This window comes from Ictidomys tridecemlineatus, chromosome 4 (assembly GCF_052094955.1).
Source record: "Ictidomys tridecemlineatus isolate mIctTri1 chromosome 4, mIctTri1.hap1, whole genome shotgun sequence".
NCBI classification, from domain to species: Eukaryota; Metazoa; Chordata; class Mammalia; order Rodentia; family Sciuridae; genus Ictidomys; species Ictidomys tridecemlineatus.
The window spans coordinates 45,492,785-45,517,702 of record NC_135480.1 but is presented as its reverse complement, the minus strand read 5'-3'; the positions used below and the strand labels follow the sequence as shown (position 1 = coordinate 45,517,702).

General features: G+C 38.5%; 2 non-coding genes across 2 annotated transcripts; both read right to left on the bottom strand.

Annotated features, from left to right (window-relative positions):
* Positions 1 to 3,680: 3,680 nt before the first annotated feature.
* On the bottom strand, positions 3,681 to 3,783 carry LOC120890099 (U6 spliceosomal RNA). The gene has a single exon (XR_005734353.1). It is a non-coding gene; the product is annotated as a U6 spliceosomal RNA (small nuclear RNA).
* Positions 3,784 to 8,620: 4,837 nt separating this feature from the next.
* Positions 8,621 to 8,727, bottom strand: LOC120890251 (U6 spliceosomal RNA). The gene has a single exon (XR_005734490.1). It is a non-coding gene; the product is annotated as a U6 spliceosomal RNA (small nuclear RNA).
* Positions 8,728 to 24,918: the final 16,191 nt, after the last annotated feature.

The window sequence follows — 24,918 nt, the reverse complement described above, 5'->3', positions numbered from 1 at the left end:
AATTAGCAAAATTCCAAATTCCAATAACAAATCTTAGCATTTTAAAATTTAAAAAGAAGACAGTAAAAACATAGGCTTTTGATACTGAGCAGTAATAGACCCACGGATTAAGTTCCGTTGGATTTATTTTTATTCCGGTTGAGAGGATTTTAACTTGATCTTTGAAGTGTAAAAGCAGGACATCCATTGTTTAGATTTTGTGTGTGATGAAAAACTGAAGAAAAAGTTTTTTGTTCCCAAGCTTTCAGCATTAAAACAAATAACCTGCTTATGGTTTGTCACGTTTTCAAAAGGAAATACGATATTCGTAGCAATTTAAAGAAATAATTTGCAGGCAGAAATTGCATGTGGGGAATTAAAATTAAATCACTCAGCACCATGAGATCTTTCAAGTGTCAATTGATAATGATGAAAATGATAGTAATCATAATAATGAGGGTAGCATGTGACATCTGAACCACATGCAGGAGTAGGAAGACAAGTAAGTCACATGTGTATAAATAAAAGCTGGCAAAGCAGCTTTGGGGCTTGCCTGAGAAAAAGGCCAGAGAGGTGATATGAATATTGCCCGTCTTAAAACCACAGACTTTGGAACTGGGTCAGATTCTGACTTCCAACTACCAAATATGTGACATTAAACAAATTACTTAACATCTCTGAACTTCCACTTGTTATTTGTAAATTGGGATAATAGTATCTATTGCACAGAGTACTTATAAAGACTAAATAAGATCATGTGACTGGTCTGTGGTTATAACGCTGTTTAGGAGTTATCAAGAGATGTCCCCCAGCCTTGCGAAAATAAGATTGCTTTCTCAGAAGCAAAGGAAGAAAGCTGAGAAGTTGGTAATATATAATAAACACATGGATTGCTTTAAGGCCTCTAGGGAAATGCTAGGTCATTTAGAAGGGATATAAACATTCTAGGTACACCAGGTAACCTGAGGAGGCTCTTGGGTAAACCAACAGATAAATGAAGGCATCTAACCTTTAAGTTTGTAAATCTGATAATAGTATGTCTCTCTGTCATGACTAGATTAGCATTTAGCATTTGACTCCTGTGCATTTTGGGAAGTCCAAGAGTCTGTCTCTCAGGCTTGTTATGCTCGAATTCGGGACCCCCAAAAGACCACCAGAGACCGAGATGGATGTAAACAGCAAAGAGGTGTTTACTGCAAGCTAGCTCGGTCCTCCGAGCACGCGCACACACACACGCAGAGCAACTGGTGACGCTGAGAGGCCCCGAGACCAGGTTTTGAAGCAGTTTTATACATTCTTTGGAGAAGGCAGGGACTTCACATACATCAAAGCATCTCTTAGCAAATCATCACACACTGCGGGAAAATCAAATAACAACTCTGAAACATGATTAGCACATTCACTGGCGGGAACAAGTTGCGGAAGGGTGATTGGTCAGTACAAAAGGGGTATTCATTTGAACTAATTGGTTTAAGCCAAGAGGGGTGTACGTGCTGAACTACATGGTTTCCCATCATGTTATTAACCACCATAAACTACTGGGAGGGTCATCTGGCATCCAGGTATTTCCCTATCTCATGCTGATTGGTGGCTGCTAGGGGGTTGCTATGGATCCCCACCTTGCCTGACTGAGTCAGGGACACCTGGCACAGCAGATCTCTCCTGTTATTTGTAGATAAACAACTTAGCAGGGTGGGAATGTGCCTAGGAGTACTCTGTGGGTCTTTCCAAGGACAAAGGTGATGTCCCTTCCTTGGACAGGCTTTGCTCTGAGGTAGAGGCTGGTTCTTCAGGCTCTGACCACTCTGGAAATTTTCAAAGGAAAGGACAGATCAATCCAGACTTACCTACTGCTATTGTGCCACTCACACCTCCTTCCAAATTCTTATGTTCAAGCTCTAACTCCAGGACCCCAGAATATGACAGTATTTAGAGATTGGGCCTTTAAAGAGGTGATTAAGTTAAAATGAGGTTGTTAGGGGCCCCTAACCCAATCTGCCTGATGTCCTTATAAGAAGAGGTGATTAGGACACAGAGAAACCAAGGATGAGCACATACAAAAAGCCATGTGAGGACATAGAGGGAAGACAGTCATCTGTGAGTCTAGGAGAGATGCCTAGAAGAAACTGAACCTTCTGAGCTTGATCTTAGACTTCTAGCTCCCAGAACTGGGACAAATAAATTTCTGATGTTTAAGCCACTCAGTCTGTGATATTTTGTTATGGCAGTCTTGGTAGACAAATACAGAGAGTGTGCACACAAATCACCTAGGGTGGGGGGTCCTTATTAAAAGGTATATTTTGATTCATTAGGTCTGGGATGGAGTCTGAGGTTCTGAATTTCTGACTATTCCCAGGTGATACTGATGCCACTCTTCACCAGATCACACTTGGAGCAGCAAAGCTGTATACAACTGCTACCTCTGCCAATTAACCTGCTTTCAGTAAGGATTTGTCAATATTTATCATCCTCTCTTTTTCAGGAGTCATAAGTTTCCAGTTTAGAATTTAATGTTTGCTGTCCAAGGAACCAGGCTTTGACTTGCTTCCTTTTAGTGATGTGTGTGTGTGTGTGTGTGTGTGTGTGTGTGTGTGGTGCGCGTGCACGCACTACTGGGGATTGAACCCAGGGCTTGGTGCATGCTGGGCAAACTCTTTACCATTAAACTACATTCCCAACCCAACTTGCTTTCTTTTATACTCAGACTAGGGCCAGGATAGGGCAATAATGGGTGCCCCAATCTCCCTTTCTCTTGTCTAGGACAGGTGCAGCAGAGACACTGGCTAAACTGCTGCTGCTTAATCCAGGTATTCTGCCTGAGAAGACTGAAACTAAGATGGTAGTAGTTGAGCACAGGTCCTAGGAAAGTTCAAAGGCAAAATAAAAACATCTAAGTGGAAACTGGCTACTGAACTCATTGGCCAGGAGCTGGGGGAGTGGGAAGAGAGCCTGAAATGGGAGATTGCTTTGGAGCTAGGAGATCTTAGCTTATTTGGTTTAGAAAGACAGAGTCTGGTGCACTCTAAACTGGCCACCTAGCATGATGGTATATCACTCCTGTTATATGAGAGACTTTTTTTTTTGGTGCTGGGGATTAAACCTAGAGCTTTCTTACACACTGAAAGCATACACTTTATCACTAGTTACATCCTCAGCCCAGGAGCTTTTGAAAGTATCATATTTGTATAAATTTTGATTTATTTAACTGGAAAATGAGAGAATTAAATTAAAATGAATGAATTATATGAAACTTAATTATAGGCAAGATAATCTTTAGATAAACAGTGTTATACAAGAATAAAGTACAATGTATCACAGGAACCCTAATTACTAATGTATTAATAAGTAATCACTTAATTATTAAAAACCTTCAGGGCTTGGGATGTAGTTCGGCAGTAGAGTGCTTGCTTAGCATGCACAAGGCCCTAAGTTCCATCCCCAGGACTGTGAAATTAAAAACTAGAAACAATAACAACAAAAAACTCGAGACAACCACCTTTAAATCCTGAGAACTGCCCCAGTTGTTTGTCTTTCAAAAGGGAAATCCTATTAATTCTCAGGTCCAAATAATAATGGTATTTTAATATTCCATTTTTCTTCATGCTAGGATTCCTATTGAATTATAAAAGTAGAAAATTTTCATTTTTCAGAAAGTCTTACTCATTTTTACCTATGCATAATATTTATACATTTATTTTTTGAAAAATATGGAACACTTCACAAATTTGTGTGTCATCCTAGCTCAAGGGCCATGATAATCTCTTTATCGTTCAATTTTAGTATATGTGCTGCTGAAATGAGTACCCTACAGTGATATTTAATGCTGTTCAAAGTTTTAATTATGACAACCAACAACTTAAGATCAAAGCTTGTAATCTCTCAAAGCAAATGACAACAAATTCAAGGACTTTATTTTCTTCAAAGGGAACTGTCTAAATAAAGGAAGAAATTCTGTATTAAGCTAAGCACAATATTGTTTGCTGCTACATAACAACTAACAGGCACATAATAGCTGGGGCTCTAGTAAACAACACAGCATAATTCCCTACCACAGTCTTGACTTTGATCTCAGCTAGATGCCTCACCTTGGCAAACCACTTCATTACTATTTAGCTCAGTTTTCTCTTCTGTAAAATGAGGGATTAGACTACCAGTCTCAACCTTTCACTGATTCAGTACAAAGCCGATTTTGATTGCAAGAGCATAAAAAAGTATTTGCCATTAAAAAGAAATTTGAAAAGCCAGGTGCAGTGGTTGCGCTTATAATCCCAGCTACCCAAGAGAGGTGGAGGCAGGAGGTCTGTGAGTTCAAGTTCAAGGCCATCCTTGGCAGCATAGCAAAAATCCTGTCTAAAAAAAAGTTTTGTTTTGTTTTTTTAAAGAAAAAAAAAGAAAAAGAAAGTGATGAGCGCGGACCCAGAAGGGTGAAGCAACTTACTTCTGGTGTCACAGGAGCAAAACTAGGATTAAACTCTAAAGTGTCTGGGTTCTAGCTAGAGAAACTTTCCACAATGTCATAAAGCTTAAAATTCTTCCGAGAGATAACTTATCTACTACAAATTTTAAAATTAACCAAGAGAAACCACCTAAGACTAATGAGATAACATTAACTTCTTTGAAGGAAATAGTTATTTTTCTGAGTAGCTGAGATAAGTCAAAATTAACTTATTGTGGTCAGAGGTATGGGTATGATTATGCTAGAAAACCACATAAAAACAAATCAAGTTCTCACATACTACAAAAATGTCTAGTTTCAAGATTACGTAGGACCAATCTCAGTGGGTTAGTGAACTTCAGGCAGATGCCATGCCTGGCCCACCAGTGTGGTTAGCAAGGAATGTGTTCTGTCCCTAGGAGACCCGCCCCCTGGTGCAATGCCTGGGTGAGGGCTGACACAAAGGAGCAGACACAGTATTAGGGGGGAGAACTTATAGGAAGGGAAGCTCAGAAGGAAAATCAAAACAAATCATTTCTCTTCAAAGGCACACCTCTCAAAAAAACAAAACAAAACACATAGCTGGTGGGTACAGGTGTATGTGTATAAAAAAAAACCCATCTGTGTTTTGTATGTATATCTTGTCCCTCTCCACTCTTTCTTTTGAAAAAGTTCTAAAGTTATTATATATTTAGCATTAGTGTATCTGAACATACTATTTGAAAATAAATTACATGTCCAAATATTCATATTAAAGATCCCATATATATAAAAATAAATATATAATATATGTAGTATTTACATAACAATATGTGCCAGGCACTGTTATAAATACTTCCAAATAAATTTTAAATCATTTAATCCTATGAGGTAGGTAAAATTATTATCTCCACTTTACAAATGAGAAAACTGAGATATGAAGAGGATAAGTAGTTGTCCAAGGTCACAGAATGGTAGATCCAAGGCAGTCTGCTCCTGAGTTCATGCTCTTAACTACCAAGCTTTGCTTTCTGTTTGATTTTTCTCTTTTTTCCTTTCTTTTTTTTTTTTGGTACCAGGAATTGAACCCAGAAGTGTAACCACTGAGCCACATCCCCAGCCCTTTTTATTTTTATTTATTTTTATTTTGAGACAGAATCTTGCTAGATTGCTTAGGGCCTCTCTAGAATTGCTGAGGCTGGCCTTGAATTTGTGATCCTCCTGCCTTAGACTCCAGAGTTGCTGAGTCTACAGGTGTGTGCCAATATGCTCAGCTTAAACTCACTTCTTATATTCAGAGACTCCTGGTAAGACTCTAAAAACTGAAAATGGTAGATAGGGCATCAGCATTGCACACACTTGTAATTCTAGCAACTTGGGAGGCCAAGGCAGGAGAATTGAAAGTTTGAAGCCAGTCTCAGCAATTTAGGGAGACCATATCTTAAATACTCATCATTTTCCTAGCACATGTCCAGAGTCACTTAGATGCACTAAATAATTCAAATCCAGAGCTAATGATAAAAGGAGAGTCCAGTGGCAGTGGTGGCTATAGTGACCATGGTGTTGAAACTGGTTTAGACACTGCAGAGAGAGGAGAGTGCAGTGGTTAAAAGGGTGGGCTTTGGAGACTGCCTGGCATTTAATACTGGTTCTAACCCTTGAGCAGAATGCCTAACTTCTCTGTGCTTCAGATTTCCCATGTGAGAAATAAGGGTGCTTAAAGAGATGATTATTGCAGACTCATATTGAGAAACTGTTCAGTTCTAGGTGCTATGCTTTACCTCTGTCATTCTGGATAATACTCACAATAATCCAAGAAATGATACATTTATCATTCTTATTTTACAGAGGAGAAAACTGAAGCCAAGAAGATAACCTGAACCAGAACATGCTGTTTTAAAGTGAGAAGACACAATTAATTATAACAACTATTTAAAGAATGTTCACTATATCATGTATTTAAAATGTCTTGGCTTTGGCAAGCCAGTTAATGAAGACTTTCAGGTCTGTTGATCAAGTTATCCTGGTCTCAATGTGTCACATTTTAAGAAACAAATCTATCAATCAAAATGAAATTAAAAATGGAAGGGAGGAGTTGTGGCTTAGTGGTAGAGCACTCATCTTGCACGCACGAGGCCCTGGGTTCGATCCTCAGCACTGGCTTTGCTGATGGTGCCTCTCTCTCAAATAGATGAATCTAAGTAATTTGCCCAAGTTCAAAGAGTTGATGACAAATCCATTACTTGATACCTCTAATACCCTTCCAATAGACCTCCTGATTCTTAGCCTAGTTGATCTCCTTGTGAAAAATCTTAGGGACATCTACTCTTGCCTTACACTTGAGAGTCAATTAATAATTTTCTTAACTTGAAGGATGTGCTTGCCTGTAATTATTAGTTTATAGTATCTCAAATTCCATTTAATGGATCTGAAATATAACCATTTAGGTAAGATGGGATGGGAACCATCACACAAATGGAGGAGTTGGCCTTAGATGAGATCTTGAATGATATCCATTGTTAATAGGGAAGAGTGTATATGGTTGTGCTCATCCATGGGAGGAGATGGAGACCCATTGGTGAACAGAATTTATTGGTAATAACTCACTTTCTCTCACATATAACATAAAGTAAGGAGGGGTGTCTCATAGGGGGCCAGGGAGGGAGAGCATGGGAGGATTAGATTAATTCTAGGTAGGGAAGAGGGGTGAGAGGGAAAGGGAGGGGGAAAGGGATAGCAAGGATGGTGGAATGTGATGGTCATCATTATACAAAGTACAGTATGAAGACTTGAATTGGGTGTCAACATACCTTATATACAAACAGAGATATGAAAAATTGTGGTATATATGGGTATTAAGAATTGTAATGCAAAAAAAGTACATGTATAATGGCATAAATTGGCGTGAACATATTTTATATACAGAGATACAAAAAATTGTGCTCTGTATGTGTAATAAGGATTGTAATGCATTCCACTGTCGTTGTGTATTTAAAAAAATAAAATCAATAAAAAAGATTAAAAAAAAACATAAAATACCTAGGATAGAGCCTGACACATAGTAAATTCACATACCCTTTTCAAATCCTTGACACACATATATACTTAATCCATTTTTTTAGTATCATGCCTTTGAAGTTTAAAACAGAATCTCTGCTATCATATAAATCTGATAATATGGGGCTGGGGTTGTGGCTCAGTGGTAGATCACTCGCCTAGCACGTGCGAGGCCCTGGGTTCATCCTCAGCACCACATAAAAATAAATAAATAAAATAAATATATTGTATCCAACTACAACTAAAAAATCAATATTTAAAAAAATCTGCTAACATAATTGGGATAATAATCTGCTATCATGATGACCTTAGATTAAGGTTTTTCATAACTCTTGTCAGGAAATCCAAGGGCCACTCATCCTTGTAAAAGGGAACTTTCCTAGGCTACAAATGGAACTTTGCCATTTTCTCTAAAGAAATGTTCTTGGAAAAAAAAAAAAAGAAAGAAATGTTCTTGGGGGATATAGGCCTACACACTGTTGCTGTCTTTCTTCTTCCTCTTCCTCTTCTTTTCCCCTTCCTCCTTCTCTTCCCTTTTCTTCACTTTCTCCTCCTTTTCTTTCTCCTCCTCTTCCTTTTTCTTTTTCTCCTCCTACTTCTTCTCAGTGCTGGGTATTGAATTCAAGGCCTCACACATGCTAGGCAAGGGCTCTACCATTGAGCTACACCCCCAGCCTGCTACCTTTTGTTCTTTCTTTTGGTATAGGGGATTGAACCCAGGGGCACTTTGCCACTAAGTTACATCCCCAGTCTTTTTTCATTTTTACTTTGAGACAATATCTCACTAAGTTGCTGAAGTTCTTGCTATATTGTTGAGGCTGGCCTTAAACTAGATCCTCCTTCCTCAGCCTCCCAGGTCACTGGGAACACTGGACCACTGAGCCACATCCCCATCCCTATTTTGTATTTTATTTAGAGACAGGGTCTTACTGAGTTGCTTAGTGCATTGCTTTTGCTGAGGCTGGCTTTGAACTTGCTATCTTTCTCCTGCCTCCTGCCTGCTGGAATTACAGACCAGCACCACAGTGCCCAACATCTGCTATCTTTTTTGATCACAGTATCTCACATTAACCATAAATAAATAAATAAATAAATAAAAAAGCCTTTGTATTCTCTTACTAACACAGAGAAAAGGCAATCAGACACTGTAGAACTTCCATACTTTAAAAAATACATATACAAGCCTTCACAAATTTGCATGTCATTTTTGTGCAGAGGCCATGCTAATCTTCTCTGTATTGTTCCAATTTTGGTATATGTGCTTCTGAAATGAGCACAAACTTCCATACTTTTATGGAAGTGCATTTTCTGGGCTGACAAGATCATACTGTCCTCCAACTTACCTAACTCCTGGGATGGCTTCCAAGTTTGGGTTCCAGGAGTTGCATAAGACCATATGCTCTGAGTGACTACTCAGAGTTTTCAGAGATTTGAGTTTTGGGATTTCTAGAAGATTTAGCAGCTACCAGGTGATTCTTAGAAGGTTTTACTCTTACCATTGGCCAATGTACCTAATGCTGTGACTATAATCAGGGAAGGACTCCATGCCTGGGTGACTCAGGGGCTATGAGGAAGTCTATGTTTGCTCTTAGCTTGCCTCTTTCCTTGCCAGATGGATATGATGGCATTACAAATAGAAAACACTGAAATGGAGGTGAGGAAGGGTATCAGACATTGCAGATAAATAAGTCTACTCAACCCAAGAAATCACTGGAGGATCTCTTCCTATGTTTAGGTAACAGGAGGTTGAGGAGGAGACAGGAGAAAAGGTCAGGAGGAGGGAAGAAGTTGAGAATGTTCTAATAAGGAAGCTAAGGGAGGAAAGAGTGCCAACCGGGGCCTGCCCAACAGCATCACATTCTGCCAAGAGGCCAAGAAGGATAAAGAATACCTAAGGCAGATTTGATAAAGTGAGTAGTTACCAAGAGGAACACAGAGGAGGGCTTGGTGATAAGCCAATCAAGAAAGACTTTCTGCAAAGGAAAGAATTCAGTCTTGACAAATGTAAAGAATATCATTGATAAAAGAAAAAGGAAAAAGAGAATCTTAGGAAAAAGGATAGGTTTAGAGGAAAAGAAGGAAGACTGAGCAAACCTGACATATTAAAATTCAAGATTTTACTGCAGGGCTGGGGTTGTAGCTCAGTGGTAGAATGCTTGCCTCCCATAGGTGAGGTACTTAGCACTACATAAAAAATTTAAATAAATAAAAAATAAAGGTTGAATTCTTTAAAAAAAGATTTTATAGCAGAGGAACGTGCTTAGGACAATACAATGAACCTGGGGAGGGAGGTGGCAGCTTTTAGGAAGTCTTCATGGTTCTCTGCAGAGTTTGTTCTGCTATATAGATATGTTGTGGTGTGAACTGATAAATAAATCAGTAAGAGTGTAAGTTATAGGTTATAGATTAGTAAAAAAATTATATTATAGATTATAGATATAAGATTTTGATAAGTGAGATAAGACGATTATAAAGCAAGAACTGTCACAGATGGACCTAAGACTCCATTTTGCTGCCTTCTATAAAAAACTGTTACAAGAGCTGTTTCTGAGAAACTGAAATGAAAGCTGTTTTCTTATTAAAAAAATTGTTTTTCTATACTTTGTACTCAGGATGCAGTGGTGGTCGTGGTGAGCTACATCCTGCGTTTGAATGCCCTTGTGGGTCTACATGACTTTGAAGTAGATTCTTTCCCCGCCAACCCCAAATTCAGATGCAACTGTCTAGCACCTGCTTGAACCTGGGACTGTGGTCAACTGAACTGCAAAGCTAATGCTTTTTTAGCTTCTGTTTATCGCTTGCTGACTGAAAAATTCCAGTCCTGCCTGGAGCCTACAGGCCCCACTTATTGATGTTTTAATTTTTGTGATTGCCTAGCTTATATGATGATAAACAAGTCACTGTGGTTTTTATGCTCATATTCTCCTTGGATGGACCAGGAAGCTGCTTGAGTCTCTACAGGTGGGTGACAGTCCCTGGCCAGGTAAATAAAGCTCTCTTTTGATTTGAATTTGGACTTAGAGTGCTTTCTGAAGTGGCTACCCATAACAGATATTTTGAAGTCACTGTAGAATCCTTTGAGTTTCTCATTCCAGGGGTGAACTAACTACTGACATAACACAATTAAGGTTTGTGGGCTGGGGGACGGGGAGGTATGTAAAAAGAATCAAATCAAATCAGTGTTATAATTCTAAAGGGGCAGCTGTATGTGGTATATAGGAAAAAAATGGTTAAAAAAAAAACCCTAAATGAACCAAAAAGATTACTGGTGTCTTCAATGGAAAATTAGGCCTTGTCTAATATACTCTTCCAGGTTATCTTGTTTCCACAAACACCTTATAAAAGATTCCCCTTACACTGCCTTTGTGGAGTCTAGACTGCCTATGATTTGGTGCTACCAGATTCATGAATGGTAACTGCTCAAATAAACTTTTTAAAACATTAATTTAAATGTTTACCTTTTTACAACACACCATAGGCATATAAGAGAGGATCAGTGATAGCTACAAACCAATTGAAGACTCTATCCCAGTTCACCTAAGGGCTGATGCTGATACTTTCTTTTGCTTTCTAAATTTTATTGGGGAAAATAAAAGTTAACTACAGAAGGGTTCTGAAAAATGCAACAAATACCTAGGATTAAAAATGTAACATTTTACTACAGAGCAATAGTAACAAAAAAAGCATGGTACTGGTACCAAAACAGGCGGGTGGACCAATGGTATAGAATAGAGGACACAGAAACCAATCCACAAAATTACAACTATCTTATATTCGATAAAGGGGCTAAAAGCATGCAATGGAGGAAGGATGGCATCTTCAACAAATGGTGCTGGGAAAACTGGAAATCCATATGTAACAAAATGAAACTGAATCCCTTTCTCTCGCCATGCACAAAAGTTAACTCAAAATGGATCAAGGAGCTTGATATCAAACCAGAGACTCTGCGTCTGATAGAAGAAAAGGTTGGCTCCGATCTACATATTGTGGGGTCGGGCTCCAAATTCCTTAATAGGACACCCATAGCACAAGAGTTAATAACAAGAATAAACAAATGGGACTTACTTAAACTAAAAAGTTTTTTCTCAGCAAGAGAAACAATAAGAGAGGTAAATAGGGAGCCTACATCCTGGGAACAAATTTTTACTCCTCACACTTCAGATAGAGCCCTAATATCCAGAGTATACAAAGAACTCAAAAAATTAAGCAATAAGAAAACAAATAACCCAATCAACAAATGGGCCAAGGATCTGAACAGACACTTCTCAGAGGAGGATATATAATCAATCAACAAGTACATGAAAAAAATGCTCACCATCTCTAGCAGTCAGAGAAATGCAAATCAAAACCACCCTAAGATAACCATCTCACTCCAGTAAGATTGGCAGCCATTATGAAGTCAAACAACAACAAATGCTGGAGAGGTTGTGAGGAAAAGGGTACACTTGTACATTGCTGGTGGGACTGCAAATTGGTGCCGCCAATTTGGAAAGCAGTATGGAGATTCCTGGGAAAGCTGGGAATGGAACCACCATTTGACCCAGCTATTGCCCTTCTCGGACTATTCCCTGAAGTCCTTAAAAGAGTGTACTATAGGGATACTGTTACATAGATGTTCATAGCAGCACAATTCACAATAGCTAGACTGTGGAACCAACTTAGATGCCCTTCAATAGATGAATGGATTAAAAAATGTGGCATTTATACACAATGGAGTATTACTCAGCACTAAAAAATGACAAAATCATGGAATTTGCAGGGAAATGGATGGCATTAGAGCAGATTACGCTAAGTGAAGCTAGCCAATCCCTAAAATCAAATGCCAAATGTCTTCTTTGATATAAGGAGAGCAACTAAGAACAGAGCAGGGAGAAAGAGCATGAGAAAAAGATTAACATTAAACAGGGACGAGAGGTGGGAGGGAAAGGGAGAGAGAAGGGAAATTGCATGGAAATGGTAGGTGACCCTCATTGTTATACAAAATTACATATAAGAGGATGTGAGGGGAAAGGAAAAAAAATCAAGGGAGAGAAATGAATTACAGTAGATGGGGTAGAGATAGAAGATGGGAGGGGACAGGAGAGAGGATAGTAGAGGATAGGAAAGGCAACAGAATACAATAGTCACTAGTATGGCAATATGTAAAAACGTGGATGTGTAACCGATGTGATTCTGCAATCTGTATACGGGGTAAAAATGGGAGTTCATAACCCACTTGAATCAAATGTATGAAATATGATATGTCAAGAGCTTTGTAATGTTTTGAACAACCAATAAAAAAATGTAACATTTTGTTATCTTTTCTTCAAACCGATTATTAATAATTCCTTTTTATATATACTTGCATATATGCAATTTTACTTAAGCATGTATTGTTACATCATATGGAATTAATATAAATATTTCAGAAATTGTATGCTTTAAGGAAAGTCTCTGGAGATTTGTTAGTATCCTTGCTGTCCATAATGTCTTACCCTTAGGGGTAGACCAGGGGAGGCGTGGTAAAGATTAATGCCATCATAAAAAATCTAAAGGAGTGGAGCGCTTGGGTTGTGGCTCAGTAATAGAGTACTTGCCTAGCATGTGTGAGGCACTGGGTTTGATCCCCAACACCAATAAAAACAAACAAATAAAATAAAGGTATTGTGTCTATCTACAACTAAAAAAAAAAAAAAAATCGAAAGGACTCAGAGTTGGTGGATTCTATCACATCTGTTTAATGCCACAGACTGGCCCCTGTAGAAACTTGGACCTGTTGCTGTGTTCAGAGATTCATCACCATGTTTATGCAAAGGTCTTGCATCACTCAGGCATTCCTCAGCCAATGACTGAGTACATCAAGGATTCTAAGATAGGCCCCTTCCTGGGGTACTAGTGCTCCTCTTACAGAGACTATCTGATGGCATGGCCAGTGTTCCTTCGAACTGCAGGCCAGTCTAAGACCTACATCCAATCTTCCTTCCTTCCTTCTCTCCTTCATTTGGGGTCAGTTTTACATTGTAATCTGATAGTGCTTTCAGGCTTCCCAGGCTCTTTTCTTGTTTTCACTCTCACAGATATTTTCTTTAATAAATTCCCTGCATGTTTAACCTTACCTTGATATTTGCATTTTGGAGGATCCAAAAACTAACCATCTATTCATCCACATATGTAAAACTATGAGTTTATATTGATTGCTTAAATTCCAACCCTAAACCACAGAGTTTATTCTAGGCTTTTTCCTTTCCACATTTTTACTCATTGAGGAATCTAGAAATGATTCAGGTGTTTATTTTCTCTGTCTTAGAATATAAAAAAAGGTAGTTTCAGAATTATTAACTTGTTTCATGACAAAACAACAAAACAAAAACAAGCCAACCGACAAGAGTTTAATGTTTGTTCATAATTCTTTTAATCTTTAGTCCAAGTTTACATATGTCAAAATATTATGTTCAAGTTACTTGACTTGGTTCTTTTATCCTTGAATGTGGCCATACTATGTGGTTTGATCTAGTTCATCATTTCAGTTAAGGGGTAATTCCAAAGCCAAGGAAAATGTCAAACCATTCCATAGCCCAAACTGGAGTTCATATTTAAGATTAGACCTGCTAAGTCAGACCAAGCATTATCAAGTAAGTTCAGATCAGAAACCAGCTCACAGTCCCGTCAGAATCCCAGTCAAAATTCTTTTAACACAATGTGGCATCTAGGGTTTATTGACCCAGACAACTATGCTTGAACTCAGAGACTGGCCCAACACAGAACATAATTATGTGTTATTCCAGCTTGACATAGAACTAAACTACTTCAGACTAATGCAGATCAGAAGCAAAACCTGGCTTAGTATGGCCCAGAGCCCAGAATATGCTAGCTCAACTCACTCATTAATTTATTTATCATGCATTTATTGTAGGTCGACTGTGGTCCAGGCACTGTGGTAGATGCTAAGGCTTATTTGGACGTGGGAGGATTTCCTAGAAGTTTGTACCTGTTTTGTAGTCAACACTTCTAGACTATTGTCATCAAATAACCTCGCATAGACATTTTCTCATGATATATTCTGCTCCATTCCTTTATTATATAATACCATGTCCCATTACAATCCCACCACATAACCTTTTGACCTCGTAGATTTCTGTATCTGCTTATGACCATTTATTAAATGTTCTTAGATTGCCAGGATTTAGGAGACACAAAAATACTGCTTTTAAATAACTCATAATCTTTAATCTTACCAAGGAGACTGATTAAAAACAATTTTGAAACCCCTACTCTAGTATGATGAATCTTATAATAAAGATTTCTTCAAAGTGGAGAGCCTAATGGAAATTTCTGTGGGAGCCTAATGGAAAAATTTTTTTCATAATGTCAAGAGGGTGTGGTTGGGAAAGAGATTTCTCTATTTATTTTTTATTTTTTGGGGGTACTAGGGTTTGAACCCAGTGGTGCTTATCCTCTGAGCCACATTCCCAGCCCTTTTTATTTTTTACTTTGAGACAGGGTCTCACTAAGATGCTCAGGGTCTTACTATGGCTGGCTTTGAATTTGTGATCCTCCTGCCTGAGCCTCCTGAGCCACTGGGATTACAGGCATGCACCACCACACCCAGCACCACTATTTTTTTGAAGAGGGACTAAGACTTTAGTAAAACAGAAGGACATTCTAAGAAAAGAAGTAGTCCAAGTCAAGGCATGTGGGCAGTTAGGGAATGCTTGGTGATGTTTATGGATCCTTTGGTAGGGGCAGCAAAAGGTAGGAGTCAAGGGCTGTCAGAGGCTTATCAGAAATACACCTCCATCTTCTTAGGGTCATGGCTGGACCAAAGAATTAAATTGTCAAAATTCGATGTTTTAGTTGTCGATGGACCTTTATTTTATTTATATGCAGTGCTGAGAATTGAACCCAGTGCCTCACACATACTAGGCAAGTGCTCTACCACTGAGCTATAACCCTCAGCCCAACATAAGACAAATTAACAGGAGAAAAGCATGCAAATTTATTTAAACAAGTTTTACATGTCATGGAAGCCTTCATCAGAAAGTGGAGACTCAAAGAAGCAGTTACAATCAATCACTTCCATACTTGAATTGGACAAACAGTAGTAAATTGTGAAAATATGATAAAATGGAGGTGTTTAGAATAGGGTAATTAACTGAGAAGTGCCTAGGAAGATTATGGATAGTTTAACAAGGTTTATTTCTACAAAATGTTCTTCCTGTCCTTGATTATAAGAACACTGGTTTATAGGGAGGACATCTTTCACATAGGAATTTCAAGTCCTACTTTAAAGAAAAATAATGAAGGTCAAAGTGACCTTTCCTATTTTTGTTTTTATTATTATTTTGAAGTGCTTTTAATCCAAAACAGTCAATATGCCACAACAACATATTTTAGAGTAGCGTATTCTTAACTCCTTCAACATCATGGAGGCAAAATGCTCTCAGAGTTCAGAGTAGCAGGATTAGAACATTCTTGGAGTTAAAATGAGAGGCTATAAATATCCTGCTGCTTTAACCTTGTCACAATGAATTTTCCAAGGTCTGCATACCATCTTTTGTCATAGATTACCTTCCCCTCCTATGACATATTTCCCAACGTTGACTCATCTCTGTGTTATGTGGAATTCCTCAAACCAGTTTCACAAACTTAAATGTCTACAAGTGCTAGGCGGATAATATGCTAAGTGGGCAAGGTGGTAAACTAAGAATACCTGCTTGTCCAAAGAAGGAAATTATTACTTTGTTTTAGCCAGCTGTTGCCATGTGGGAATGTGGGCTAAGGGTTGTCAGAAGTCCAGCGTTTTCAATAGAAGGCATAAATCCCGATTTTTGTTATGAAAATTTCAAAATTGGCAACTAATGGGGAAAAGAAAATCTAAAACTTTTTGTGCAGGCCAAATAAACATATCTATAACCCAGATGGCAGCAGTGTGTGATCTTTGTCCTAAAACTTTTGTACTTTTCAGTGATATCATTGTGAAGGAATGAATGACTATTCCATGCCCTTCTTATATCATTGATCACTGACTTCCCAAGTACAACCCAAACCACTTCCTGTTGTGTGCCACCCACGGGTGATTTCAGAGTTTGCCTATCTCTTTAAGGTGTCAAGTTCTACCCCTCTCCTTGTGATATCATGAACTACAGTCACATTCTTCCCTCCATTCTTGAAGTTAGCCTGGCCACACCCTTTATGACATCATGAATTGTTCTAGGACTTTGTTATTTTTTGGTACTAGGGATTGAACCCAGGGGTGCTTTACTTCTGAGCCCTTTTTACTTTTTAAAATTTGAGACAGGGTCTCACTAAGTGTTTGTGTAAGGGTCCGGTGAAACGTCGGAGGAAGAGACCACAAGAGACTGTCTTAGGCAACAGCAGAAGGGAGGGTTTATTTAGAGACCAGCATGCTGGGGCCCAGAGCTCTCTATAGCAAAGAGAGAGAGAGCCCTGAGAACAGCTTAAGCAGAGCTTACATACTTTCCTTGGAGAGGGCAAGGAGAGAAGTTACATTTTGTAGTTTGGCAGTTGGGGACAGCTCATTCTGTGAACAAGATTAGCAAACAGTTCACAGTTGGGGACAGCACATTCTGGGAACAAGATTAGCAAACAGTTATTAAGATTTCAACAGTGTTTTGTTAAGCATATAGAAAAACAGAGTGACAAGTACCTATTTTATTAACCTTTCATTTGAGGCTAACCTCTAACTTTCAATCCTCCTGTCTTAGTCTCTGTTAGGATGAGAGACATGGGCCATCACATCTGCTTGTCGTAACACTTTGGAATAACAACTTATTCCTACATGCCATTACAATCCCTCATACATCTCTGTATCATCACACTGCAGCATCATGTGTTAACCTCATTCCAGGACTGCAATGTGGGATAGGAGTGAGAATATACAATCTGTATGGAAGAATGAATGGATGAGGTTGGGCAATTTTATTTTAATTTTTTGAAAAAATATATATTTTAAAATTTTTTAGTAATAAATGGACACAATATCTTTATTTATTTTTATGTGGTGCTGAGGATCAAACCCAGTGCCTCACATGTTCAAGGCGAGCGCTCTGCCACAATCCCGGTCCTGGGCAATTTTATTAAGGCTGAACACATCTGCATTAATAGAACTGTTGAAAAGAATAATAATAGTTGGACAAAGATGTTTAAATATGTGGCATAGATCTCTGTAGAGTGATAAAAAGGTGTAAACTGAGTTCTCCAAGCACTTCAGGTTAACTTTTCCACAGTGAAGAATTATAGGACTTCTTTAATGAGACTGCTTACTGGATATGCTGTCTATTCCTTTGTAGTGTAAGAGGCTTTTGTTTTTAAATAGCATGTAGAGGATACAAATTTGATGGAATGAAAACCCACAAGTTAGGATTAAGATTTATGTAACTGATCATTGTACATCCTAAGGTTTTTTCCTTGAAGAAAACAAAAAAATATGAATGTAGCACACAATATATATTAGATAACATTCCTTATTGCAGTATGACTGAACTTTATTCTTACTAAAATTCTTTTAACCCATGGAATATACGCTTCAGGTTTCTTCTTACATTTTTCTTCTAGTTTACTATTTTTTTAATCTTTTTTTGGAAGGGAGCTGGTAAGATGGCTAGCAGGGAAGAGGATCATTGTTCTTAGCATATTATAAATCTTTTGAGGTAGAAATAGTATAATTTTTTTTTTGTATTGGGGATTGAACCTAGAGGTGCTTAACCACTAAGCCACATCCCCAGTACTTTTTTTTTAATATTTATTTTTCAGTTTTCGGTGGATATAACATCTTTATTTTATTTTCTGTGGTGCTGAGGATGGAACCCAGCGCCCTGAGCATGCCAGGCGACCGTGTTCCCACTTGGGCCACATCTCCAGCCCACATCCCCAGTACTTTTTAATATTTTATTTTGAGACAGGTCTTGCTAAGTTGCCTAGGGCCGCACTAATTTGCTGAGGCTGGCGTTGAACTTGAAATCCTCCTGCCTCAGCCTCTTGAGCCACTGGGATAACAGGCATGTGCCACCACAAACCCAGTGAGATGGTATAATTATTGAAGAAAGGAATTCTTGAAATTTTGGACATTGTAACATAAATCTAGGCATGATCTACTGCTATTAATATATATGTCCTGTATGTTAGTTACTGTAATAGCAGGTAGAGGATACAATTTCCATTTTCTTTTTTAAAAATATTTTTTTAGTTGTAGATGGACATAATAATTTTATTTTTATTTGTTTATTTTTATGTAGTGGTGAGGATTGAACCCAGGGCCTCACACATGCAAGGCAAGTGCTTTACCACTGAGCTACAACCCAGCCCTCCATTTTCTTTCTAAAGAAAAAAAAAAAGCCAACATAATTCAATCCCTTTGCCAACACATTATAAAAAGAAAAAAAAATATGAAGACATAATATAATTAGGTAATTTTTTATTCACTCATTCATTCAACAAATGTGTATTGATTGCCTGTTATATGTATCAGACACTGTGCAAGGCCCTGAGTGATAAATTAAATATTCTCTATACTTTCAAAGATCTTATGTTATAGTGAAACAGAAAAACAATTAAGGAGAAAAGCGCGTGCACACACACACACACACAATTAGAGCAATGAGAAGGAAGAGAGGGAAATTACTTCAGATTGAGTGGTTGGAGTGGGTTTTCTGAGGCAGTGGCATTTGAGTTCTAATGAGTGAGAAGAAACCATCAATGCAAAGTGTAGGGGAACAATGTTCTACTGAAATGGGTATAGCTTGGGCAAAGGTCTTAGTAGGAATGTTTCATAAAATCAGAAAAACAGTATGTGGTTAAGTACAGTGATTGAGAGGGAGGGTAGTAAGAAATGAGGCTGGACAGAAAGATAGGTGACACACAGAGCCTTGGCAGACACAGCAAGGAGTGTGAATTAGAAACTACCGTTTTTTAAGTAGAGCAGTGCCATATTTTAAAGGATTGCCCCAACTTTGAGTGAAAAATGGATTATAGGGGGCCAAATTGGTAGGATATGAATTGTAGGCTATTAGTAATATTCTATTGAAAAATAATGATGATTTGGTCTGAGGGGAGGGAGAGAGAGGGAAAGGGAAAGGGAGAAAGACAGAGAGAGAGAGAGAGAGAGAGAGAGAGAGAGAATATATATATATATATATATATATATATTTTGGAGGTAGAATCAACAGAACCTGCTGATGGATTGATGAATTAGATATGTGGTATGAAGGAAAACAAAGAATCAGAACTGACTTGTAGAATTTCAGCTGGTGCATTCCATTTACTAAAATAAGAAAGATAAAGAGAGTACTTAATAGGTTATCTGGGCATCAGGTGCTGAAACAAAATTAGCTGTGCAAAAGGTTTGCCAGGCAATAATACCTGCAAAAGGGAAAGGGGCAGAAGAATAATTGTGCAGAGGGAGTTGGTAGATAATGATGCAGACCTGACAAAGTCTCTGCCAGCCCAGTAGACAAGCTCTAGGGCAAAAATTGCCAATTAGAGTTCTGTATTAGACAAATCCATTTACTATCACCTTGTTCATTTGTTAGTTGGAAGCTGGCCCAAGAGTAGGAATTAAGCTATACCCCAAGAAGAGGATGACTTTGGTTCTAAAACTGGGGTGGACCTTGAAGCAGGTAACAGCTGGATGCTGTCAGCTAAGCACATTCCTCATAGCTGAGCACCCAGACCTTTCCTTCCAGGGTTTGTTTTGTTTTGCAGAATTGAGGATTAAACCCAAGCCTCAAACAAGCTAGGCAAGGACTCTACCACTGAGCCACATCCCCACACCCCAGGCCCCAGGCCCCTCCTGAAGGGATCCAGAAGCACATCTCCATGTATCACACATGGAAATTTTCATTGGCAAGAAAAAGGAAGACTTTACTTATATCAAAAGTATAGGATTGGGGTTTGCAGGGATGATAGCTAATTACTTCTTTCAGTCATCTCTTGTTTATTGAGCTTCCACAAAAGGCCATCCAAATGGAAATGTAGATAATTGGAGAAGGTCTCAATTTCAGAAGTTTGTGCCAGGACTGGAAATATTTAATAATTAAGATTATGGGCTGGCTAATCTGGAGAAGTACTCATTATGGTTTAGATATTAGGTGTTCCTCCAAAACTCACGTGTAAGACAATGCAAGAATTTTTAGAGGTGAAATCATTGGGTTATGAGAGCCTTAACCCAATCAATGAATTAGTCTCCTGACAGGGGTAAATGAGTGGTAACTGAATGCAGGTAGGGTGTGACTGGAGGAGGTGGGTCATTGGGGACGTGCCTTTGGGGTATATATTTTGTATCTGGCAAGTAGATTTATCTTGTGCTTTCTGATCATCATGTAAGCTGCTTTCTTCTGCCACACTCTTCCATCATGATGTTCTGCCTCACCTCTAGTACTGGGGAATGGAGCTGATTATCTGTGAATGAGATCTCTGAAACTGTGAGCCCTCAAATAAACTTTTCCTCCTCTAAAATTATTCTTGATAGGTCTTTTAGTCACAGCAGTGAAAAAACTGACTAAAACAGTAACGCTTCTCTAGGAATTGTTTGGAGACAATTTGGGCTGTCATATAAACTGGGGGGTATAAAGGGAACACTATTGGCATTTAGTGGGCAGGGTCTACAAAGGTAAAACATTTGCAATGCATGGGTTATCCCTCCAAATCAAGAAGCCCCTTACATAAAATACTAATAGTACACCTGTGGAAAAAATGGCTGTTAGATATGCAAGAGGCCCCAAACCAATCCTTGAGACAATTCATTTTTTAGAAATAGGGTAATGGAGGAGAAACGGGCACAGGAGACTATAAAGAAGTATCTAGAAGAGTAGAAAGAAAGTAGAAGAGAATGCTGAAAGAGGAAATTGTTTTAAGGAGAGAGAAGTAAGCAGCAATCAATGCTACTGTGTAGTGGAGTAAGATGTGGACAGGTGACTTTAATAAGAATAGTCTCAGAGGAGTGGCGGAGATGGAAGGCAGATTGGCATAAAATAATAAAAAGATGAGGGAGTAGAGAAAGCAAAACTTTCAACAAACTTGATAAATAAGCAGGGAAACAATTTGGAAGGTGACTAGGGTCAAGGAAGTTATTTTATTCCAAACATTGTTTTGAAAGTTTTTAAGTATACAAGAAAGTTGAAATAATTTTGCAGTAAAAGCACTGGATTATATAATTAGTATCTTACTCTACTAGTTCTATCACTATTTTTTAATTCATGGGGAAGGTATTTTAAAAGCAACCATGTTGGGGATTTAGCAACCATGTTGTTGCTAAAAGGAAGAGAGAGGAAATGAATTCAGAATCACCTGGCTTTGTAGATTTGATACTGGGAAGCTGTGGTGAACATGGTTCTGTTGTCTAACTAACGCTAGACCTTCTTCCTCTTTTTTATTAGGACCCCAAATTTGATGTGTCCCATCCAGAGGATTTGTAGTGATTGGTCTAAGCCTATCATTACTGCTGCATTCCCCTTTTCAAGACCCTAACTTCCCCATCATACTCCCATCATAGTTAAGAGAACAGTCATTCAACCTATTTTTAGTTACTGGAAGGGTTCTTAAAGCATTGTTTGAAGGACTGATATGGGGGAGGTCTTCAGTGAAAAGGAACTTTTTACAAAAAAGATTTACTACTACTACTACTACTACTACTAGTACTAGTACCACCTTCATCCCCATTCCCTATCAGGTCTGTTTTCTGCTTTTGAAAATAGTCATGATTCATGATGTCAGGAGGTATGACAGCTGTTTTTCAGCCCAGGGCAATAAACTTGAAGATGAACAGTCAGAGCTGAAGAATGCAGAGAATTGTAATGAGACTAGCAACCAATACCAATGCCAGCAACTGCCTAATTCCAGTTTTTGTTTTTTTTTTTGGTAATAAAGACTGAATTCAGGGGGTGCTTTACCTCTGGACTACATTCTAAACCATTTTTATTTATTTTTGAGACAGGGGCTTGTTAGGTTGCATAGGCTGGCCTCAAACTTGTGATTCTCCTGCCTCGGCCTCTTTAATCACTGGGATTAAAGGGTGAGTGCCACCACGCCTGGTTGTAGACTTACTTTTCTTTCTTTCTTTCTTTTTTGGTGGTGTTGGGGATTAAACCCAGGGACTTGTGCATGTGAGGCAAGCACTCTAATAACTGAGCTATATTCCCAGCCCCTAGACTTAATTTAACTTTGAAAAATAAACTCTAATTTATTGAAGGCTTTATGTCACTTTAGCTGAATACAGATACAGAATATGGAAGAAGCATGATGTGGCTATCCTTTTCTTTGCTGAACACCTCTTCCTAACCTGATTCTGGTTACAGACCCTATTCCCCAGGCCACACAAGTGAGTGCCTGACCCAAATAGGACTGTCAATGAATTACTCCATTATCCTCTCATTGACTTCCTTTTTTTCTGTGTGCTTAAAATGGTTTCTGTTGCCTTAAGTCAGTGATTCTCAAATAGTGGAGATTTTACTCCTCAGTATCTGCCAATGTCTGCAAATATTTTTGGTTGACACAGGTGGTGGTGGGTGTTAGCGGTATTTAGTAGGTAGAGACCAGGAATGCTGGCATCCTGAAATGCTCAGGATACCCTCCTCCCTAAGATAAAATCTTACTGGACCAAAATTGTCAATAGTACTGCTATTTAAAAACACTGCTTTTAAAAACAAGAATGATTTAATTGGTATATGGAAGTTCTCAAAGAGGACTTGTATCACCTGCTGAAAATGAGTGGGAAGGAAGGATGGGAGGTTTGAGGAGGTATGAAACAATCATGGAGGATGTGGGAGAGGAAAGATGAGAGTGAAAAGTTGGAAGGTTGCTGGGCAGTGGTTAGGCCCTGTCTAGAGTCAATGTCCATGAATTTAGAGACACAGGTCTAATGATTTTTCTCCTACAACATAAAGTAGCATTGGTACAGATAAAGGGAAAGTGTGTGCTGGATTCATCCAAGGCTGAGTTTTTGTCAGAAGAGAGCAACAGAGAGAAAAAAAGGCAAGGGAGTCGATGTTTGTATGGGAGTGATTTTATTAATGAAATAGAGAAATTAAGCTGGATAATGAAAGAACAAATGATAGAAGATAATTGATAATAAAACCTGAAGGGATCAAGTCGATTCAGGAACTGGCAGTATTGGTATACTCTAGAGCTGGTTAGAAATAAAATCACATCTTCCTCATGGATCTACTAAATCAGAATTTGTACTTTAACAAGATCTTCATGTGACTTGTATGTACATTAAAAACTGAGAAATAGATTAGAGGATTTGATGAAAGTTAAGAAATATAACTGAAAATATAATTCTGGGTGAATTATCCAGCACAGAGGTTACTTTTGTTTTTTTTTTCTTCCTGTAAAGGGTCAAGAAATAAATAATTTGGGCTTGGGTGAGGTGGAGCATACCTGTAATCCCAGCGGCCCAGGAGGTTTAGGCAGGAGGATCAAGAGTTCAAAGCCAGCCTCAGCAACAGTGAGACACTAAGTAACTCAGAGAGACCCTGTCTCTAAATAAAATACAAAATAGGCCTGGGGATGTGGCTCAGTGGTTGAGTACCCAAGTTCAATCCCTGGTACCAAAAAAAAAAAAAAAAAAAAAAAAGATAGTCAATGGGTTGACTTATCCCAGGGCCATAGTTTGTTTGACCTCTGTTTCCATATAGCATTTACCATAGAATTTCTGGTTTCTTTCTTATTTATTTTTATGTGGTGCTGAGGATCGAACTCAGTGCCTCACATGTGCTGGGCAAGTGTGCTACCACTGAGTCACAATCCTAACCCCTTTTTTCTTTTTTCTTTGGTACTGGGGAATGAACCCAAAGGTGCTTTACCATTAAGCTACATCCTCAGTCCTTTTTATTTTATTTTGAGATAGGGTCTTGTTAAGTTGCTTAGGGCCCTATTAAGTATGGAGGCTGGCCATGAACTTGTAATCCTCCCTCTTCAGATTCCATAGACAAAAGGTCATACAAGTGAGCACAACCTTGCACAGCAAATTCTGTTTTCTGACCACCTACTGTCTCTTGGGAGTAAGTACTCTTCTGAACACAAACTTACCTTTGTAATGAATTAGCCAGTTGATGTTCTGTGAGATTCTAGGAGAGGATTTGAGTTAGGGCCAAACTGAAGTATTAAAAAGCAGACTCTCCTTAAGTTCATCTTTTTCTCCCTGGAAGACCTAGAGATGTAATATGGGGCAGGATTTGCATTTACTGGTTCTCTGGGGTTGTTTCCCTTTTGTTTTCTTTGGGCCTCCAGCAAATTCATTTTGGAGTTTCTTAGCTAGCCAAAGGAAATCAAGGTATTTCTTGGACATCAAAGAATCAATTGCTTAAATTGAGTCGAACAATATTCCCTTGAAGGAAGTGGCAGTAATAATCAGTCAGGGTTTCCAAGGTAACAGGGTGCAGGTAAGTGGGGGAGGGAAATAAAATCTGTTGAGCATCTTCTCTCTAGCATCCTAAATAAATCACTTGAGTCCTTACAGTAAGTTTGGTATT